Below are 15201 nucleotides of genomic sequence, written 5' to 3' on the forward strand. Positions count from 1 at the left end.
TCAGAACAGAGGGACGCAGGGGGCAGGGATGTGTAGTGTTGGCCAGTGGCAGCAGAGGGAAGCTGGTGGATGTGCACATGGTGCTGAGGAATGTTAATTGTATGATTGCTCGTTGTGCTGGGGAATGAGAGAGTCAGGGTTAGTATTCTGGCGTTTGGTTATTTTTGTATTTCATTCATCATATATTTACATTTTAAAGCCATTTCAGGCAATTAAATCATTATTATCATTATTTTCAAAATCTGGTGCCTGGGAAGGCTTTTCATTTTTTCATCTGGAGTTGAAGTGGTTAAAGTGTAATTTCTAGTCCTCCTCAGCGAACTCGAGAAGAGGATGCCATGTTGGCACCAGGACCCCATAAGAATGCACTGATAATAAAACAATGTTTTTGTTGTTGTTTGAATAATCAAATGTTTCATGTATAGAATAATCGATTATCATATTAATTGATCGCTGCAACCCTAATAGTGTGAAGTGTCACTTTTTGGTACTGCAATACAGTTTTGAGAAAGCTTCTGAATACTGTATTATTTAAGTATTTGGCTTAATATTTCTTTATCCTCGCAATATCTGAATCTTTGGATGTTTAAGTTTTCATTTGGGATTCAGGTTAAGGTCAGAGACGCCTGTTTCTTCTCATTTGTGTCAGGGTCTTCCTTGGCACTTTGTTAGCGCTTCATATTAGCTAGATAACCTTCTGTTTTAATTAAAAAGAGTATATAGTAGTGCTGCATGACCTTTTTAAGACTAAGACATAGTACTTAAGTGATAATCTTCTGGGTTGTGTCCCTCTACCCTATTATAATCGTTTAAGCCAAGACTTAATTAGGCTCATTTTTGGCTTTAATCTGGCTCTTTATCTTGTCTTGATGTACAGTCATTTAATTCTGACAGGAACTGTACAATTTTACATTCATTTAAAGTTTAAATGTGTTCTATTTCTTTTTCGCATTTTCTTTTTCTGTCAGATATTGCTCTGTTCAGTGTGTATGAATGAAGGTAAAAGACAGGTGTCTGGTTTGTAATGTAGTACAGAGATACTGGCTATTGTTCACAGTCAGGTGTCTGTTGAGGATAATACAGTGTCTTCAAAAGTATCAGAGAGATTGAGTTGCTGTTACAAACTTTGATTCCCTTCGCCGGGCCGTGGCTCATTTTTCCACCATGCCAACTCGACGTCTCTCACAAAGCCGCTTATTTTTTAAGACAAAAATACCCGGGGGAAATGTGGTTTCTTTCAGCCATGATCACATCCTCTTAGTATTCAGTTCACAAGGATGCTGAAAGGAGGCTGGCTAATTTTCAAGCTGGCATGGAAAAATAATCAAAAGGTAAATAGAAGAGTGCAAGAAAAAGGCAGAAATGTGAAATAGCTTTTCATAATTTCACGGTTTGTTCATGAGAAGAATGGCAGGGAATGGATTTCAAACTGCTTATTGGGATTAGTGCAAGGATACATTTCTAGCTGTGGCTCTCAGAACATATTTATTTTTTTACCATGACAATTTTGGCTAATAGCCATAGAAACTAAGTCCATGCCTTAAGTAAAAGACATCACACCATCCTGTGTGCGATACTTGAAAAACATAGACTGAACGAACCAAACCGTAAAAATTGTTCTCACCTTGGAACTCATATTTCATGGTGCAAGTTGGAGAAGAGATTGCAATGGAAGGAGATACGTACTTTGATGAATGCTTGTTTCTTCAAAACCTTTAGACTCAGTCATGTGACCTTCTCGGTCATGACTACTATAATGTCAATTAAAAAACAAGTAAATGTCACAGGGTTTAATCATTATTCTGTATCTGTGCTTTCAGTTATGCGTCTTCAAAATGCCCAAGTATGACACCAGTATCTATACCCGTCATTAAAAATATACATGTTATAGGATTTGCCATTGCTCAGAATTTATGGACATAATTGCAAATGAAACCTTTCACACATTATTGCCTACGTCTCACAACCTCCAGACTTAATATTACCGACTACTGAGAATTGTCAAATTGCTATGTGTTTTAGTATTTTTCCATTTAATCTACTGCTGCCAAGTTTTAAATAAACCTCCATATGTTTTATTCATTCCCTCACTCTTGAATACCTTTCTCTTTAACATTTTGTCAAACCCTAGGATTTAAAATTAGCTGGTGTTTGCAATTCATGTGGTGTGAACTCAAGAAACCAAATCACAACTTTCTGGAGTGCTTTGTTCCTTTATCCTTTGTCTTTTCCTGCCGGTACATCACAACAGATGCTGAAAATCCCAGAAGCATCATTCTCTCATTGAATTTGTATCGACTGCAGCAAACTTATCCAAAGCTCACAAACTCATTAACAGAATTCACTCTAGTAAAATACGTGACTTCAATTTATACTGCTGGAAAAAGCAAACAATTCCCGGTTATCAATCCTCACACAGAAGACCCTTTTAATTTTCAACAAATCTGTATTTTATTGAAATATTTTGCAGAGAAATGTTATTACAAATCATTGCATATCAATACATACAAAAAAAAAATATTATTATTGTAACAATGGACATTTAGAATTCATTTAGGAAAAGCAAGAGGTCTTTCAACTCTATATGGGTGACCTAAGCACCTAAGCTCACAACAAAACAAACAAAGAGACGAAAGACACCAGGAAGAAAATAATATGTACAAAACTGGCACAAAGAACACGCACATAGGGGGGACTGTGGGTTGCTCTTTGTAGACCAAACTGAAATGTGAACAATTTGGCATCATCAAAAAAAAATCAATTAAAAACAGCTGCATTCAAACGCTGGAAAATAAGGAGCTGCCAGTGAAGACTTTCCCCATGGTTTCCACAAAAAAGGATTTCAAGCATATTGTGAAACACGCTGTAAACGTCTCCCTGCTATAGTCATCCTTGCATGAGATCAAACGCCTTCATACATTTTAATAACGTGTAATTTTCTAGCTTGTAAATAAAGGTAGATAATTAGGCGCGGGACCTTTGCAATCAGTGCCTTTGCAAGACAAGAAGAATAAACAGGTTCATTATCAACACACGGGAAATTTTTTGGATTATCTTTTTAGGAAACATCAAAAGAGACACCTATGCAATTCAAAGGCCATTATGGTCGCTGTTGCAGAATAGGATAACAATTATTGCAATTAATTTCAATTATGCCTGCTGTAAAACATGCAACGAAGGGACAAGAAACTACTCCTATAATCGCAAAGAAGAACTGTGCATTGCCAAGGCGTGTTCTACAATGCCAAGCCGGACTATACGTGTCAATTCATTCGATAAAAGTGCAGATGCAATTATATTGCTGTAATCCAAGACCAGCTAATTGAATGCCACTCTTTAAGAAAATAAAAATGTTTACTGTGAGAAGCTGCTCTGAATGGAAAGTCCCTTTCCTCTGGCCTGTTGGTAAAAACATTTATTTGGCGAAATCTCTGTCAGTCTTTTCATGATTGTATTTTTTCTCCTCACTTTAATTCAAGAACATTGTGACAAATAGAAAAATAAAAATGATTGTCTCTAGGCGGACAAGCGCGTGACAAAGTTACAGCCGGAGACGTCTGTTGCCTTCGTTCACAGCACAGAACAAATCTTTCCTTCTTTTTTCTCTCTGAAGCACATTTTACTCTACCTGGTGATTTTTACAAAGATAGACAGAACCCATTTCTTTCTGTATTTGAGGTGGTGTGTATAAATTAAGCCAATAAGACTCAGAAAACTCATGTGAAAATTGGAAAGTGGATGTTTCATTATGGATGGAGAGATGTATGGTTGTTGTACTCACATGATCATTTTACAGCAAATTTGAGGAGACACTTAATCTGTACAGATGTTGCCACTGGATTTGGAGAGATCTTTGTGAAGGAAGGCGAAAGAAGAAAATACACAACATTGAAATCTAGATCCATCTGTGTACGGTATCTGTTAGGGAAAGGAGGCGCTGTGTTAGAAATTGTCTCAGTTTAATCTGCTCTAATACATTTTCTCTATTACTTACAAATAGATGGGAATTTCTGCCATGTTGGTATACAAGATTACTGTCCATTAGTGACCGGAAAATGGGTTTACACATGCATTTCTCTGTGAAGAAAATAATTATAATAAACATATATATTTAAGTGATATTTATTTACCATACAATAAGTATAATTGGCAGTAGCTTGTCCTGAAATGAGAGAACCCACGCTGCAGCATTTTAAAGGGAATATATCTTGATGTGTTTCTGTTCTGGATAGCATTAAAATGAAAGTGAGTAAATACTATAATGGTACTAATCACTGAGCGCGTAGCAGGCACAAACCTCCCCCTTCATCCCTTCCTAACTCAGCATCCATTACGACTGTCACATTCCCTTATCATTTATATCACTGAACGCTACATAAAAACTGTTTTGTCTGGAGCCAAAGAGTAATAGGAATGAGAGTTGTGTTTGCAAGGTTGATGTCTATGCGAATGTTTGTGGACTAATCTTGTATTACACGGCAGGGTTTTCCTTTAGAGGCGTGGAGCATAAATCTCTCGATGGCTGCCAAAGAGGTCCTGTCATTGCAGAATGTATTACAGAGAGACAAGACAGAATTATAGGGTAATTTGTTGATGTCAGCATGGTCACCTTAGGTTATAACCTGGCAACATTAGCAGATCTGGTGGAAAAGGAATGGGATAATGGACCTATGTAATCTAATTTCACATTCAGGGCCTGTCACAATAGAGACAGATTAGTTCAGACATGAACAAAGGCAGAGTTTTACTTAGTCAAGCCTAATCATTTTCTCTCCGGCGGGACGGAGCAGGTGAGATTGGATTTCATCATCTGAGCAGGACTAGTGTTTACCCATGCGAAGAGGACAGAGGGAATTCGTCTCAAATAAGCGCGGGACACTTTTCAAACCATTTTTATTTCAATCTGTTTTTGAATTCCCAGTTTTTTCAAATAGGTTATTGTCTGAGCTGAGCGGTAGAGGTATCTCGCTTCACGTCTGAACCCCATAGTGAAGATGGGACAGTAGGTTAAAGCAGGTATTTCACAATACAAATGGTTCTGCACTAGTTGGATTAGTTCACTTGTAGAGTGTGTGTGTGTGCATGTGTGTGCGTGTGTGTGAGAGAGAGGGTGTATATGTATATATGTATAGGTATGTATGTATATGATTATTGCTGCCATCTACTGGACTAGGACAAGTAATTGTCTGAAAGCTTACATACTAATTATAAACTATTAGAAGATTATCCACAGTAGTGATGGTGGCCAACAAAAGAACAACAGGCCTTTTAAAGGGAACCAGGAGACCATTAGTAGAAAGCAGGAATATGAAAGATATTTATATTTTGCAAACAGTAAGTACGCAAGCAGGGTATAAATGATATGTTGCATAGCTGCAGAAAAGCTTTATTAACAGGGTGGGACATTAAGAAGTGTGAAGGCCATTTCCCAAGATGTATACCTGTACATGTAAACCTCCAATAAGGAAACATGGTTATGCTGTAATTGGTCACACAACAGAGAATCACACATTTTATTATCCTTAGGGAAAGTATGCAAACTTTAGTCGGATGATGAATAACTCTCTGTTGAACAATGTTCTGCTCGCCAATCAGTCCGAGATACTTGCAAATGAGAGAGAGTCTATAATTTGTGGAACTGTAGGACAGAAACGCAAACTGAGTAGCTTTGGGATAAACGAGGGAGAAAAGCCCGACCCGTTCGAGTCCTTTGGGGGAATTCTGATAGTAGGAGATTACATTGTAGTGTGCATTTAAGACCGTGAACTGGAACAGCAAGTTAATAAAATGCAAGGAGGATTAGTAACGCTGCAGACCGATTTTCAGTGTGGTTTGTGTTTTTCACAAAACAGCCCGAGAAGGTGAATCTACCCCTGGCATTGCGCTTTCTTTAGAAACTGCAGTTTTCAAAGATGGGTGGACGCTACTCACAATTCAGTAGAAAAGAACATTTATTTTCTGACCAATACACTGAAATACACTGATATCACCTCTTATGGCAAGGACTCGAGAGGTAATTAAAGAGGTTATGTTATTTAGTTTTTATCAGACCGAAGGAACAATTCCCACAACCTTGGAATTCATTAAAAAAGAAACAGTGGGACCATTCGTAGCTTGGCAAGGTAGACGTTCCCTGGGAAATTGATATTTTATTATCTGAGTAACCTGTAAGTCGCCCTGGGTAAGGACAATAAATAAATAATAAACATAATATTTAATGCATGAATACAAATGTTTGCATTTCTTTGCTTTTCCTTCCACATTATTGTCACCTTAAGAAATTTAAATTACTATTACAAAAAAGGAAATCTGAATTAATTTTTCATGCCAGCTGCTCCAAGTTAACAGAAACCACGGGACGTTATTTGACTGTTATATTCATGAGATGAGAAATCCGTATCCATGCTTCGGCCTTGCCCTAGCACCAGAATACTAATGGTTCCTCGCTTATAATGAATTTATAACTGATGTAATTAACAGTCTTTTTTTATGTACACAGATCTTATTTTATTAATCCACTGTTATTTCAAATTTAAATATTTTATTAGTGAAACACTGTGTGGAAATATACATTTTCTGTGAAATGATTACTTGTGTGTTTCATGGAAAGAGAAACTTGTAAAAAAAGACAATCTCCCTGCAAATAGAATACAGAACATATTTATTGTCAAAACTCATTTCCGTATCCTTTACACATTTACGCCAATGTTTAATAAATACCAGCACGTATTTGTATTTTAATGAGTCTGTGAGTCAGAATAGGAGAAGAGATCAAAGGTCAGAGTGCTCAGCATCTCGCACTCATTCGGGGTCCAGATTTAGACGGTAGTAGTGGATACATCTTTAATGACCTCCCCTCAGCGCATGACTCATAATTCCCATTTTATTAAACATAAATACATTTAGAAAAATAGACATTGCCATGGTGACAGAACTCGTTCAAGACAGACTGGGAACACGGATCCATAAAACATCTAAAACTTATAGATGGAGAGCTAGGATTTTAGACGTTCCTCTGTCAGAAACACTACCCTTGGCTTCTTATCCGTCTGCACGTTCGTGTGGGTATGATGTTATTGAAGTTTCCCGCCCTTTTTAATTATTTTAGCCCTGTCATTGCGTGTCACAACGGAAACCATTATTCCAAATGAATCCCAGAGTTCTAGTATCCTTTGTGTTTCCACTGAGTTCGGATCCGAATGAACTTTAAGGGAACGACAACACTGCCAGACCAGCGCAGTGTTGTATAAGAGACTTTGTATGCGAGTAGTGACCTGTTCATACGCATGTCATTTGGTAAGTCATGAATTCTTCAGAGGAAACCTATAAGTCCACCAAATTTTTTTCACCCTCACAATTGTATCTTCAATACGAGATTGTTTTGTGGGGGGGGTGGGGGAGCACAAATCTAGGAGACAGAAATTGCAGGCAGTTAAAAGGAAGGCATGTAGTGAGTCATGACTGTCAGGAAGACACTCCAGGGATGTGTTTCTGTAGTTTAGAGATCATCTTGAAGTTCTCCAGCTGACAAACACAGAAAATGCGAGCTGCCCTTTTATCGCCAAAGACAATCAATGAATGTAACTGTCAATCATCGGGTCCTCACTTCATCCCAGACAATCCTGATTGACAAGGGAGGTCATAGCCTCATATTTCGTAGATGCCGAAATTATAGTTCTTAAATACCATAGATTTTGACAGTGTTTCCCCCCACACACACACACAGTATCTCCTGTCCAAACACCATTAGGAATAACTTTGGAAAGTTGGGCAGCCTCTTTAGAATACAAACACGGACATAATCTTCAAGGTCTAAAGGTTAAAGTGAAAACTTGTTTTTAATATTTTAAGGAGTACGAAGAGAATATATGTTTCAGTGAAACCCCACAAATTTAAAGAGAATTATTAATCAGCTGTAGTTAAAATGTGAATCAAATTGTCAGTCGTTTAGACTTTTAAGACTATTTAACATTCTTGTCTTGTCTCTGTAAGCTGTGTCTATTCAGAAAATGTTCTCTGGGACAAACACACACAATTATTATTTGTTTTATTTCGATACCTTTATAATAATAATTTAATAACATCAAAATATAGCATAGAAAGTATTGATGGTAACATAGACAGAAGTCCAAAATATACAATTAACTTCCATCTGTTACATGCAGCTGAGTTTAATAGCAGTAATACAATATGAATAGTGAGGGACAGGCAGGGAAGCAAAGAAAATAAGTAATGCTTCCCTTAAAAGCAACTAAAAACAATGCAACAACATTCAAGAGGAGGGTTTAGTATCTCTGAACTGCTCCATGCTGATGTTTGTCCCATATTTCCTGTTAAGAGAAACTGGCTCTAGTGACTGACGTATACCTGAACAGCTTTTTTCATCCAGATGGGTTTAAAAGATTTTTAAGCATTCAGGTCTGCCTCCGTTCTCCAGCCGCTGTGCCGGTACCTGTCACTTTATGAGAGCAGCGGACAAGTGTATATTGCTTTGTGCTACAACATGAGAGGAACTCAGAAGAGATTGCTGGGTTTTATATATTCTTATATATGGGGATACAGTGAGGGAAAAAAGTATTTGATCCCCTGCTGATTTTGTACGTTTGCCCACTGACAAAGAAATGATCAGTCTATAATTTTAATGGTAGGTGTATTTTAACAGTGAGAGACAGAATAACAACAAAAAAATCCAGAAAAACGCATTTCAAAAAAGTTATAAATTGATTTGCATGTTAATGAGGGAAATAAGTATTTGATCCCCTATCAATCAGCAAGATTTCTGGCTCCCAGGTGTCTTTTAAACAGGTAACGAGCTGAGATTAGGAGCACTCTCTTAAAGGGAGTGCTCCTAATCTCAGCTCGTTACCTGTATAAAAGACACCTGTCCACAGAAGCACTCAATCAATCAGATTCCAAACTGTCCACCATGGCCAAGACCAAAGAGCTGTCCAAGGATGTCAGGGACAAGATTGTAGACCTACACAAGGCTGGAATGGGCTACAAGACCATCGCCAAGCAGCTTGGTGAGAAGGTGACAACAGTTGGTGCGATTATTCACAAATGGAAGAAACACAAAATAACTGTCAGTCTCCCTCGGTCTGGGTTTCCATGCAAGATCTCACCTCATGGAGTTTCAATGATCATGAGATCGGTGAGGAATCAGCCGAGAACTACACGGGAGGATCTTGTTAATGATCTCAAGGCAGCTGGGACCATAGTCACCAAGAAAACAATTGGTAACACACTACGCCGTGAAGGACTGAAATCCTGCAGCGCCCGCAAGGTCCCCCTGCTCAAGAAAGCACATGTACAGGCCCGTCTGAAGTTTGCCAATGAACATCTGAATGATTCAGAGGAGAACTGGGTGAAAGTGTTGTGGTCAGATGAGAACAAAATCGAATCGAAACCTGGTGGCCAACTACAAGTTCTGTCTCTCACTGTTAAAATACACCTACCATTAAAATTATAGACTGATCATTTCTTTGTCAGTGGGCAAATGTACAAAATCAGCAGGGGATCAAATACTTTTTTCCCTCACTGTATGTTTGCAATATACCCTTGCACCAAACCTCTCCCTTGGATTTCCTAGACCCCACCTTTATCGACCGTTGGCACCATGTCCAACCCCATATGGTGCCACAATATATATGTTTACTCTATATTCGGTAGCTCTACATGACTTGCTGTCAGCATTAATCACAGTTAAATTACACCTTGGCCCTTTTAGTAAGTAATTAGTCTAAGGAGGCACATTCTGTGGAAATGTGAACGTGACAGTTATAGTAAGAACTATTAAATATATGTCCTAAGACCTTGAAAGAATTCCCACTTGCCCACAGATGAAAAAAGAATATTCTAAATTCCTTTATTGCCTTTCATTAAAGAAAGTAGTTCACCAAGCATTTCTTTGTAGGTTGTATCGTAACTTCTCTGTGTGATTGATAAAGGCTATTGCTGATGATACATATATAGACATGCTCAAATTTGTTGGTACCCCTCCTCAAAAAATGAACAATGCACAATTTCCTCTGAAATAACTTGAAACTGACAAAAGTAATTGTTTATTCCATATTTAATAGAAATCAGACTTTGCTTTTGATTTTGTTTTTCAACATAATATTGTAAATAAAAAAACAAATAAAAATGGCGTGGACAAAAATGATGGGACCCTCAACTAATATTTTGTATGACATACCAAAGGCATGTGAGTATACATGATGCAACAGCTTTTCATTTAATCACTTTTCAGGAGGAATTAAGCATTATTTCAATGAGCTGTAAGGGTACCAACAAATTTGAGCAGGTCTGTATATATTTGTATGCATCACCACGCCACCATCAGCCCATATCGATCCACTGCTGGATGAAGGCCTCCCCAAGATGTCCTTGCTTCGATCTGTAGCTTCTCTTTTCCACGCCACACCTGCAAAGTGTATGATTTCATCTCCCGATCTTTTATCTGGTAGTCTTCTAGGTCTTTTTTCATCTCTTGGTGTCAATTCAATAGCTTCCTTGGTCCATATTTGATCTGTTCTTCTTGAAATGTGTGTAGCCCATCAATAAATAAGTTATAGAATTGACCTCAAGAGATGAAAGAAGACCTACAAGAAGACCACATAAAAGATGGAAAGATGAAAGATGATTTAGTGGTGTTACCTGGAAAGGAGATTTAGAAATATATTATGGGGAGGCCGTCATCAAGCTGATAAAGTGCTTTCAGACAACCAGAGATTTGTTACTATGTTGATAAACTCTCCATTGTCATCTGTTGATATGTAAAGGCCCTGTCTCGGAGAGGGGGCTTGGATATTCCCACTTTGTTCTGCCATTAGCCAATTATGGATGTTTTCCCACATTATACACTGCTTTTAGGCGGCGGCCTGTATTTCAAACACATTGCTGTTGGAGTTTAGAGTGAGTCACGCCTGCTGCGATTTATGTCACCTCACCTGCAGTCACGGCTGTGATACAGTGACAAATCTATTTGAAAAAAAGCATCATCTTACTACATCCCATTACATAACGCCTCTGAATAATAGCCTACACCAATTTATGAGTAATGGGAATATTTCTGTGAACTTCCCCCGTATCACAAATTGGAGTGATAAGTAGGCTACATCACCTGACCCACAGTTGTAGATTTTTCCAAGTAATAAAACAAATGAGAGTCATAGAAATCAGTAATGTGTACAAAATAAAACAACATAATATTAGTTGCATATACTTATAGAAACTGAACACGTCTGCTATAATACTACAGCTACTAACCTACTAACCTACTATTACTAATGTATACTCCTAACCTTAATTATACTGTTACTGCTTTACATATTACATACTATCATTGATATTAACCTGCTTACTACCATCAAAATAATACATATCATGCATAAAGTAATGTCACGTGCAGACAAAATAGCTTCAGATACTTCTAGTTTATAATGTATTTCAGTTTTAAGCAGCTTATTTTAAATGTAACTGTCTGGGTGTTTTTTCTGTCATTGTTTTTCTGTGTGTGTGGTTGTTGTACAGACACACCGCACTTTTTTTCCCTTCACATTTTCAACTAAGTCAGGGTATTTATGTGTGCATTATTGTAAGCGGTATAATTATAACTCTTTTTAGGTTTCATAGGCCTAATACACCCTAATGCTAAATGGAAGACTCAACCTCCAGTGTTAGGGGCTGCAGAAAGATAAAAGGGCATCTGAGGCTGGCACCAGTTAGTAGGAGTTATTACTCTTGTTATTTGTTTGTTTACAGCACATATCACAACCCATACATAGATTGTGCTGATTAATTATGAAGTATGTGTGCTGTTATTTCCAGGCAGGCTTAATGACTGCTTAAATACTTAAACTACTAGAGGAAGAGGAGCGCTTAATGCTTAATCAAAGCTGTTTTGCATCCCTCAGTGTGACAGCTGACATATAAATAGAAAAGAATGGTTTCGAGTCGAGTGCCATTATATAGAAAAGGGGGAGCTACTCCAGCAAGTGCACAACGGGAAACTACGGTAAAAGTAGAGTTGGTTGGCAGTGAAGCAGTGGAGTGAATGTATCCTGTGTTGCCCCCAGCTCTTAGAGAGTGCAATCAATTTGAGATAGAGGAGGCTGGACCAATGAATTGCCTTTTTCGGCACTGCTGTCTGTGAGGTTCCTCAGAGCCGTTCTGTCGGTTTCCTGATTGAGGTGTGGTGGTTATTGTGCCTGGCAAGGAGGCTTTGTGTTTAGGACACACAGGATGCAAACATTTTCAGGAGATAATTATCTTTGAGGGCCGAATGGTCAGACTGGCCCCTTAATTTAATTCAGAAGTGAAGGCAGTGAGATAGATGACAAAGCATGAAGGGCAGATGATTTTGCAGCAGGAGATTAAATGCAAAGGAAGGGAGGCAACCTATATGCAAACTGTCGGTAAAGATTTTCCCTGTACGTTTATGTGGACAGGATGTCAAATATGTAAATTGAGTTGGGGGTTATTTGTTTCACCTCAGCTTCTCTAAGACGTCATTCTCTCAATGAATGGCTACACAACGATGAACTGAGGATGATAATGAACTGATTTTGACTGTTTGGAAAGAAGAAAATAAATCAACAGTTTCTATCCCAAGGGGTAATTGAGAAAATCTGGCATCGGCCAAGTAATTTCCTAAGGTCTTTCTGGAACAAAGAGTTCCATTGATCTGGCAAAGACGCTGATTTTCTTTTTATGCGTGCACTTCTGTGTCATAGGGGTTTAAATGGAAAGGTGGATATTCAATTAATCCCACTGATAATTATTCTCTAGGAAGTAAAGTGCAGAGCTGTATTTAGTGCAGGGTTCATCTGTACTTATCGTGGGCAACATCCTCTTCAGAGTGTAGATCTCATCGATAGCCACAAGAGAAATACTAATTATAGATCTCTTACTGGACAGAGAAACACTAATTTATAAGAGCCCTAATCAATTTTATTTTTGTTTCAGTTGTAAATGGGGTTGTTAAGAATGGTGAAACTGGCCACAGCGAACATATGTCAATCGATAATAATATAATCAGCCAATCAATGAGTCAGTCTGAGAGCTGGCCCGCTTCTGCCAGCTAAGCTTTCCAGGAGAAGACAACTTATGACATAGTGCCAGGGCCAGGCATGCACCAGTCTCAGAGAGCTACTGTCACACAGCCGCAACAAGTTTGTATCGCTGTCATTAAAATACCGTCCCTTTGATGCATAGAGGAAACGAAAGATCATCCTTTTAAAGGGTGTATTTATGCATCTCTCTATCTATCTGTCTGTCACCTCCTACCTTTGAAACCATTTTCTTTGGTGATTTCTTTAGTTGAATAAATTAAACTACTTATCAATCTGTCTATCTATAAAGCATGCAGTATAAAGATATAACAACTATCTGTCGTTGTTCTCCATTGCTCAACAGATAAAGACCTTTACTACAGTATAGTAATTCAATAAGCATTAGGGTGGGTACAGAACAGATTAGCTGGTTGGTGCCGTTAACCGCTTGAGACTTTTCTTTTCTTGACACCGTGTCTGCATCAACCACGACTCTGTCTTGATCTCTGCGCTTCTCCTACAGTTTGCTTGTGCGCTTGAAAAATGTGCATCCGAAAAGGTCTCTGAGAACAGTGGAGTTGCAAACTGTCGTTGTCGAAGCATGAAGACACAAGACCCGAGGGACCAGTGTAATTATGATCTTCTCCAGGAATAAATTAAGCTGTAAGCATGTTCATTTTGCTGAATGGCTTTACATTCCTGCAAACATATATCCACACTTGTAAGGATATGCTCCAAAGTGCGCTAATTTATTATTGTTGTCCATATTTATATTCCATAAACAAACATTCCTACTTGTTCTAGAATGTGGATCAAATTAATTCAGACACAAATGTCAGTCAAATGCCAGTTTCTGGAAAATCACCGATCTGGGAGCTTTCTGTCCACTGTCACTGAATGTCAGTTTAATTTACAATTTAAATCCAATTAATTTTTAGAATAAAAATGGCAGATTTAAGTGATATGTTTTCACCTAAACTGCCAAGATAAACTGGTTATTTCTTCCCATATCCGCTAATAAAAGATTTTACATTTTAAATTCTGTCCTCAAGGCCATATAAGCCCTACATACCCGTAAACATGACAGCGTTTACCATTTGATTAATGTACCTCTTGTTAAATTTTGTTTAAAAAAAATAAAAATAACAAGCAATCTTTATAAAATATAATTCAGCAGTAGCACATGCAGTTCTTAAGAGGTTTATTCTGGGGTATAATTTATTTACTCAGCTGCAATACAGTTAAATGCATTTCATGTAGCCAGTGGCTTGTAAAAAGTAAACACTTGATCCGGGGCTGTCCTAGGACTAATCACATGCCGCATGCCAGCTTCCCAAAAACTCAGAAATAAAACAAGGAGGAATGCGCTTGTCTAAAATGTACTTTACATATAGAGTTGAATGCATTTGACAAGACATCAGAGCCGGGCCACTGATTTCTTAAGAGCAGATAGCATGATTCGAAAGGATAAAGCTTGATGCCACGTCACGCATAACTCCATCCCTTTGAATAATCTGTCTGTCGATTTCATTTTCATTCTTTACCCCGACAAGGTTTTTTTTAAACTCTTGAGTGTTTTGAAGTCTCTTGTGGGATGTCAGCTTGTGTTTGCGTTGTCACCTTGGAGGATGTGAGCCACGAAGAGCGTCCAGCCCTGAACAGGTGAAGGAACCAGTGGTTATACAAAACAATATTTTCATCAGCTATTGGCTCACTCAGGGAGATCAAGTATCTAATATTTTATTCTAGCTCAGAGAGAAAGATAACATTTGGTACCTAATTCAGTCACTTTCAAGTCCCTACACTTTGTTCATATTTTTTCTTTTCTTTTCACGATTATACTTCTACACATAATGTTCTTGAAAGGTTTGTCTCCTGAGAGCAGGCAGCGTCAGAAGTCAGTGTTAGTATTACAATCCTATTTGTACGCCAAGCAATCTTGAATCTATCTGGTTCAGACATTGTGCAGTTGCGTATTTACAATATATCACATTGAACAGATTTACAGCAGCACTAACGATAGCTATAGTCTTCTCTCACAATCCCTAGCACAGTTCAATGTATATTGCAGCTCATACATCAACACCTAACAAGTCTACTTTATTTTGTTATTTCTTTATTTCTTTGGAAATCCTCTGTGTCTCTCAAC

Source organism: Amia ocellicauda, chromosome 23, assembly GCF_036373705.1.
Source record: "Amia ocellicauda isolate fAmiCal2 chromosome 23, fAmiCal2.hap1, whole genome shotgun sequence".
Classification (NCBI taxonomy): domain Eukaryota; kingdom Metazoa; phylum Chordata; class Actinopteri; order Amiiformes; family Amiidae; genus Amia; species Amia ocellicauda.